This window comes from Gavia stellata, chromosome 5 (assembly GCF_030936135.1).
Source record: "Gavia stellata isolate bGavSte3 chromosome 5, bGavSte3.hap2, whole genome shotgun sequence".
NCBI classification, from domain to species: Eukaryota; Metazoa; Chordata; class Aves; order Gaviiformes; family Gaviidae; genus Gavia; species Gavia stellata.
In genome coordinates, this window is record NC_082598.1 from 39214207 (window position 1) to 39222544 (window position 8338).

Sequence of the window (8338 nt, forward strand, 5' to 3'; positions counted from 1 at the left end):
TCATTGCAGAAGTGACGCTGTGACTGCATACATAATAAGGTTGTATCCAGAACTTACAAAACTGCAGTAACACTATTGCTTCAAGCACAAAAATGGTTCCAGAAAGTTTTTACCTCTCAGACTTTGAGAATCCACTGCAAAATCCATGCCTGTTACTACTTTACGAAATGTCCTTGTAGGTTTATGCATGTTTAAATAAAGGCTGGTTCTAATCTGAAAATGCGAGCCTACTTATCTTTTGCATGCTTACACATCCTGGTAGCAGATGTTAGGGAAGCACTTGAAAGGAAGAAAAAGCTTTCCATTTTTAACAGAGTGAATTTCAGAACAGAGCAAGCGACACATGGACTTTTAATGATAATGTTTGCCTACAGTAAACAGCACACTTGGTAAGTTCTGGTTTTATTTGGGCTGCATATATATAATTTCTAAAGTACATTTTGCAAAATAAGAAAATTCCGGCAAAGTACACTTGTGAATGAGTAAATAGTGTAAGGGATTAGGGAACAGACAATCCTGCCATACAACCCAGTAATGAGCCATCTAGCCGGGTTCAGAAGAATTTTAATTTAGTGTGGTGAGCTTCTTCCTTGTTTTCACATTAAAAAAACAGAGATTTTTTTTCTTTTTTCTTTTAACTTTGGAAACTAGGATTTGAGCTCTAAAGCCAAAGCATGCAGGGATTTTCAATATAGTGATTTAGCCATAATTCTCTTTGTATTCAGCTTAGTAGAGAAGCTCTGGAATACCAAATATTCCCAGAACCTGAAGTACAGCAAAGGGAGGACAAAATATATATATAAAAATAAAAGATTTAAAAAAAAAAAAAAAAACCAGAAAAAAATGTAGTGAAACACAATACAACCCAAACTTTAGAAAGTATTTAATAGACCCAAAGCTAAAAAGAAGCTGCAGAAGTAAGCATAATTCATCTTTTCAGGTGCAAACATCTTTTAACCCGACTTTAATGGACCTATGCAACCAAAAGGGACTCAGGAAATGCTCTGAAACAGCTGGTAATATGATCCTGGCACAGAATGTTCCAAGTATAACAAGTGACAAGAATGAGAAAACCTTCCACTTCAGAATAACCTGGTGTTCAAGTAATTGTCCTTTGATGTGAGACCCTGTCTCTAGTCTAAAACAATTTGAATTAGAATGTATTATAAAATGTAGTGACCAGACTACTCCGGGGTAGTTGTGTCCTTCTAGCAAGAACTACCTTAACCAAAGGAAGTTTTTCTCATTCTTACTCTTCAGATGGTGAAGAAGTCAAAATCATAATTTTAGGTGGAAGAACTAAGAATGCTCATCACAGCAAAAGACCTCCATTTGAAGTCACCATTTAATTTTACTATAATTCTCAGTAATCCAGTGCATGAAACAAAATATAAGTGTAGGAAGCATTGTGTAAATTTTTAAATCTTGGCAAAATTATTCCTTCTCTTAAAACAGAAATCTAAAAGGTTTACATTCAAAGCAACAAAATATTATTCTCACTGCTCTGGGTACTCTTGGAGAAACTGCTTTCACCAAACTAACCCCAAAATCTGGTTCTGAGGACAATTTACAGTTTACTATCAACCGATGCCCTTGCAAAGCTGACCCTGAGATACCTCTGTCTTTGTAAGTATTCCAGTATTGGAGATGAATTGCATTCGTGCATTTCCTTCTCTCTGCACTCCATTGGTACTTCATAGAAAATCTTTATGTACTAGAGACTGATATGATTTCATTGACTATGGCAAATTATACCTTGATGACTCTGTACATAGACAGTAATCTTCATAAGACAATCAATCTGCCAGAAGTACAGTCCAGGCTGATCTCCACTTGGGTAAGTACCCTTCAGCAAGTTTTTTCTCATAGCTTTGAGCATTCCTTTAGTAAGTCTGGCTATTTCCATTCTAACAAGGCCAGGTGTGAAGAAAAGAGCTTCTTACTGGTACTGTGGGCAAAGTATCAACTCAGAGTGAAAAAGTATCTCCTTTTAGGAATGCTTTCCTTAGGAACTATAACCTTTCTAAGTAAAACTTTAATACATTTTGGTGCCTCACATTGAAATTGATGTTACAATTTGTCCACATCCTGCAGAAACTTCCATAACAGAAGTCTGGTGTTTGTGTGTGGACTTACAGCACACTTCAAGCAGTTTATATTGCATCTTTTACCAGCTGCAGTATAATCACAGTTACCTTAGATTCTGTACTTCTCTCTGAATGGGGTACAACTCACTAACATTGGCACCATTGATGGCTGATAGTGCATTTTTCTGGCATGAATGATGCAATAAAGTGCTTGGAAGATAATGACCACAGACTATTATGGAAGACACTTAGATAGTCTTCTGGTTTTTATTCATAATTTTTATCAGACTATGAGAAGACCACTCTGCAGAACATGCTATTCAGCAGGTGATGCAATTTGACAAAAAGAAGTCACTCTAGAGCTTAAAAGTCACATCTAGTGAAAATTTACTGTCCTGTTTTTCTGTTATAAGTTCTTAAGAACTTCACCATTGGACTTTTTGCCTAATTTTGTTGGGACAAGCAGTCAGGTTTGCCATATTCTGCAGTTCACCAGTCCCCCACACTTTCAATTAACTGAGGTACCCAAAGTGTGGTCATTAAAATGATTATATTTGTGCCTTTAAAATTACTTCCCCCTCTCTCTTTTTTTCTAATTCAAAACTGTTATGTATTGCTTGTGCTTGTGCTGTCTAATAAAGTATGGAGCTAAGACTGAGGGAAATCAAGCAAACCATTTTAATCAGGAAATCTTGATAATCACATTCTGTAAGGAAGGTTCAAACTATTCCACTTTTTGTCCAGATATAGTCAGCTTCCAGGGTACTGAGTCTGAGGTTTTGTTTTAAGAACTCCCTTGATCCTAAGGTCCCTAGATAACGTCCTCTTGTATATGAAAATACTGGGCAGTTTGTGAGAAAAAAGTGTGGTAAAAGCTTTTTGACTGAGAAGAGACAATCTGAATTTTATGCTTTTGGAACAGAACTGAATGCAAAGAAATATATATCTTCAGTTAAATAATATAAATTTAATTTTATAAATCAGTCCAAGATTAAATTAATTTCAAGAATTAACAATCTAGAGCGCTATACATTTTTTCTCTTTTAAAAATAGGATTAGTTTTTACATGTAGTTTTTAAAAATTTGAATATGACTCTCCTATCTGTCGTGAAAAGAAGTGTCCCTTCTGTTCCTGGATGATGTTAACATGTGCGAAAGAACTCGTCATGTTTGGAAAGGCCTGCAGACTTGATGCTAGTAGAAAGTAATAACAAGGAATCCATACCATTAGGTAATTTTTTCCTCTTTTTTAATTTTTTCCTCTTTTTAAATTTTTTATGACAAAAATTGTAGGTTTTGCTTTGCTTGCTTTTCATTATTGTTTTACTTTGCTTCTAGGTTTTCACTTTCAAGAAAAGCATTTGTATATGGCATTATTAATCATAACATATGAGTGTAAAATGCTTAGCTTACATAGCTAGTCAAAACTGCTATCCCATATTACATTTATTGCTATCTGTTCTTTATTACTTTTAGAACAGGTGGAGTGCACAGTAAATTTCAGCCCTGATCTCATAAATACAGTCCGCATTCCCACACTGTTAAGCAGATGAAGGCTGAAATAATGACTTACCAATTTGTTGAACACCTGCCATGGTGCTAGCCATAGCTCTGAACCTACACATTAGTCCATATTGTAGTTGCGCAGACATGTGCAGACTTTGGGAAAAATAAATTGCCTGATCCAGAACAGCTTGAAAGACCTTCCAGTTGGAACTGGCAGGAATATGTATAATTACTTTTCTTCCAAAAATATTAAAAATGGCATTCCAACATGCATTCGCCATACTGTGAGAATCCAATTTCCATTTTAAAAACTTTATTTTGATTTTTACTATGATAAGATTGAATTTTGAAAAAGAATCACTTTGAACTTAAAAAAAAAAAAGAACCTCAACACTGGCCAAAACACTTTATTAATTTCAAATATTTTTTCCACATTTCTAAGTGAAAGTATTTCTACGTGAGAGGTTCAAGTGCAAAAATGCGTGTACTCTCAGTACTGTAGTATTTATGAATCTAGGGGGCAGTAGGAGAGGCTGACTTTGTAGCTTAGTATTCAGCCATTTTTTGAGAAGGAATAGATCACATTCCTGCTCTAAACAAAAGACAGCAAAATTTGAAACTGCTCTGTTTTATCAAGTATAGGCACCTTAACTACCGAGCTACCAATATACAAGACGCATAACCAGTCTCACTGATGTATTCAAGCTACTTGTTCAACTACACACATGTGTCAATCGGCTGGCTATATACACGTGCCATATACACTGGCTACTGTTGGCCAATGTATACTGGGTAACTCTACAAACCTTCTTTTCATCGAGATCTCTAATTCATATTCTTGACATAACTGGGGTCAGAAAGCCTTCTAATCCCAAAATTTAGTTAAACCTCATCAAGCTGTTCAACTGTTATTGAACAGTCCCTGTTAGGCAGGGACTGATAGACAGATTAACCATCAATACAATCACATTAGCCCCTTTTTCTTAGCCTAAATGCTAAAAATTGTCTAATCCAAAAATTGTGTATGTTAGCCAAGCTTGAAAACCTAGAAATAGACATGAATTTTTGAGTATCCTCTTGAATATTGTTTTCAGGTGTCATAGAGTCAGTTCATGAACTGCCAGTATTATAGTTTATAACCCTAATTTCCTAAAGGGATAGTTTATCTTTGATTGCTTCCCAAGTATTATTTTGAATATTGTGAAGCAAAATGCTATTGAATTCATAGCATAAATAGGATGAAAGGGAAGTCCCACAGCTTACAAGTCATGTTGTGAGCACATAAAAATCCATTTGAAATCAAGGGGAAAGATGGGTGCTCTAACATATTAGGAAATCAGACAGAAGAAGTGTAGCACTGTATTTCAGTTTTGGAGAAAAAGCCCTATCTTTTGCTATTCAAAGAGAGCCTGTAACTAAGTCTCAATGGTTGTCATTGGGGGTTAGGGAATATCTAATCTTAAGCATTTACTGAATTGGCAGTTGATCAGAACGAAACATTTAAGACATTGTACTAAAAGCATTGGGCATTTGCAAGGCATTATTTGCATTTACATATTTTTGTTAGAAGGAGAAAACTGAGATGTCTTGACAGGCCTGATGTACTAGAGAATAGGATAGGAACACTGGTATAGAACAGCAGGGATTTGCCTGCCGTTTATACTTTTATGTGAATGTTCCTTAAACTCCTATCTGTTCTTGCAAGCTGCCAGGAAAAATTCCATATATCCAAAGCTGAGAAAAGTCACAATATATTTTCTTTAAATATCAACAATCTTTTGTGATTGTAGGCTTTTAAATATTCTTTTCTTTCTTTCTTTCTTTCTTTCTTTCTTTCTTTCTTTCTTTTTTAATTTTCAGGTCATGATGGCACTTCTGGTTAACATTTTACACTTTGATATGGCTTTATACTGGCATTTAGCACAGCTCAAGAGTTGTGCACTTGTCAAAACAATAAAAATCTGCAGCAGCTATGATTTTTTTAGAAATGTCTAAGCATTGTTAGCATCAACAGGAAAAAGAGTGACAATGAAGTATAAAATAAAAGTACAGTTTTTGCTTATAGATATCCGGCAGAAGTCATCTTAATTTAATACAGTAATAAAAATAAAATGACAATATTTTACTTGAAATGAGGAAATATATGTCCTAATAGGTGATGGGCCAAAGCAGTAATAATTTTAATCTCAAAAGACACTTAAACAGCATGATTCCAGACAAATGTATCAGAATGTTTTACTGTGAGTTACTGGCTAAGCTTTTTTAGGTAGATTATTGTAGTGAGAGCAGATGGTCTCAGTTTATGCCTTTTGTTCTGCACAATTATTGATGTGGATGCTAATATGAGACAATAAGTGGGCTATTTTTTGTCTATAATTGACATTAAATGGGTAATACTGAGGAAGCATTATGACTAGCTGACAGATTCAAATCCATGTAGTCCTTACTAAAAATCATGCAAGTTCAGAATGTTGTAGCCAAATTACCACCATAATTATCCACACACAAAAGAGAAACAGAACAAAGAATCAGCAGGGACAAAAATCTTTCAAGGGTATTTATGGTCTGCAAAGTACCACCGACAGTAAAATTTCAAATAGAGAGATGGCATTCAAGCACCCATCCATCCTCATATACCCATAATTGTATATGCGCCCTGACATGGGCATGTGCACTACCCATGCAGCTGTTGTGGTTCTCATGTACAAATACCTGCTGGTGTTCACAGAGACAGTTTCTGCGAGCACTGGTTTCCACCCAGGAAGACCGATTTTTTGCCCTCTTAGGGCTGCACCTTCTTTGTATCTAGTAAATAGCACAATGAAATCAGTCCAGCCTTGCTGATAATCAGCAATATTATTTACTCTCTTGTTTCAGAGTTGTTAACGGTGAGCAAATGAGAATCAGGAAGCCCAAAGGTCTTCTGTGTTTGTTTGTTTTTTCAACACAGTGAATGTTTGAAATGCTTTTTCTTAAAAAAGTCAGTGTTTAACCTGTACATTAGTATAATTAAGAGTGAGAATACATTCCTTACAGATAATGAGGAATCCATTTTTGGAAGGTTTTAGGACCAGATTAAACTGACATCTGTCAGAAAAGTCATTGGGAGATCTGATCCTGCCTGAGGCATGAGAGATGGAGAAGATAATCTCTTGAGGTTCCTTCCAAGCCTACTTTCTGTGATTCTGCGATATTGTACTGTAGTGGGCTTTGACCAAGAAAAAAACATTGAACTTAACCTGGTATTTGAAAGTTTTAGTACGTAACTGAAATCTGTAATACTTTTGAGCTCACATACAAATCTCTGCTAGTTCAAAATTACTGAGACACAGATATTAAGCATATGTATACATTTGTTAGATGCACCTTAATTTTCTCCTTAACTTTAGCTTTAGGATGATTATAAGATATTAACTGCTTGAACTGGATCCACCCTGATTTTAGCAGTCTGAGATGAAGAAAAAAGGGGTCTTTTTAGCAAAGCTAATGTGAAATTCTGATCATGTTCATATCAGCAGAGGTTTGATACTAGCTTTTTTTTTTTCTATTGTGATGTTTAATACAGATGAGTTTTCCTACTGATAAGAGAAACGGTGCTGTTCTGCATTTTATAAGGCAGATCAGCAACAGAAGTTGTACAAGTTTTTAAAATGTAAAGATAATCATTGGGACCATATGCTTTTTTTTTCTTCAGGAAACAGCCTGTTCTCCCCAAGATACTTCAAATTGAAAAGTCAATGGACTGTCTGAGAGGAAAGTCAGTGCAGTTCAAGTTTTAGCACCAAGATGCTGAAAGATGTTTGGACTGCACAACTGCACACAAGTTCTAGACTTAAAAAAATTGCTACAATAACAATGTTTCAACATGATCTCTGTCATTTTGGCAAATCACAAAACCTGTTTCAGTATTCTGTATTTTTATGAAGGTGGATTATTAAGCTTGTTTACTTCAGACAGAAGGTTGCGAAATATAATTTAAGAGTGTTTTTGGAAGAAGTTTCCATAAAAATGTGAGATACATTATTCAATGGCTACATAGGACCTTCTAATTTCAAATAGCTTGAAGCTTTCAGTTAAAAGTAAGTAATCTGTACTATACACATGCTTATGTTAGATACTGTGCAAGCATCACAAAAACAGTTCACAGGTTTCTGATATTCATACTTTCTGACAGCTGGACACACTTAGCCTTCATATTCTTAAGACAGCTGTGTATTTTACTAATTCTGCAGTTCTTGTATGAAATTATTCCTTAATGGTAATGTACATTTAAAATCTCATCTTAAGCTATAATATATTTCTGTGTTATCCTGAGGGCATGTAAATAGGCACAGCTTGGTTGAGTTCAGTGGAGATTTGTCAATACACATCTGCTTGGTAGCTGGTTGCTTATTTTCGCAGTAATATGTAATTTAGGAAGATCAAGAATGGGTTTTGTAAATAAGTACTATGATATTTACCTTTTCCTCAGATGACAGCTAAGATATACACATGACATGGGAATGTTTATTTATTATGATAAGACATTATGTACTGGATTCTAGAGAGAATTCAACTAAAATTGAAATGACACTGTTTTGTTCTGCTGCATTCAGTTTCTGAAAGATTCATCTTTTAGGTGAAAATTTTCCGTCAAGGGGATTACAGTTTGGCCTTGTATTGAATGTACAGTGATTTATCTTGTCCATATCTTGGTCTGTGATTCCGTTGTCCCTTACATGAAAGCTATCAGTAGGGGAAGAGGG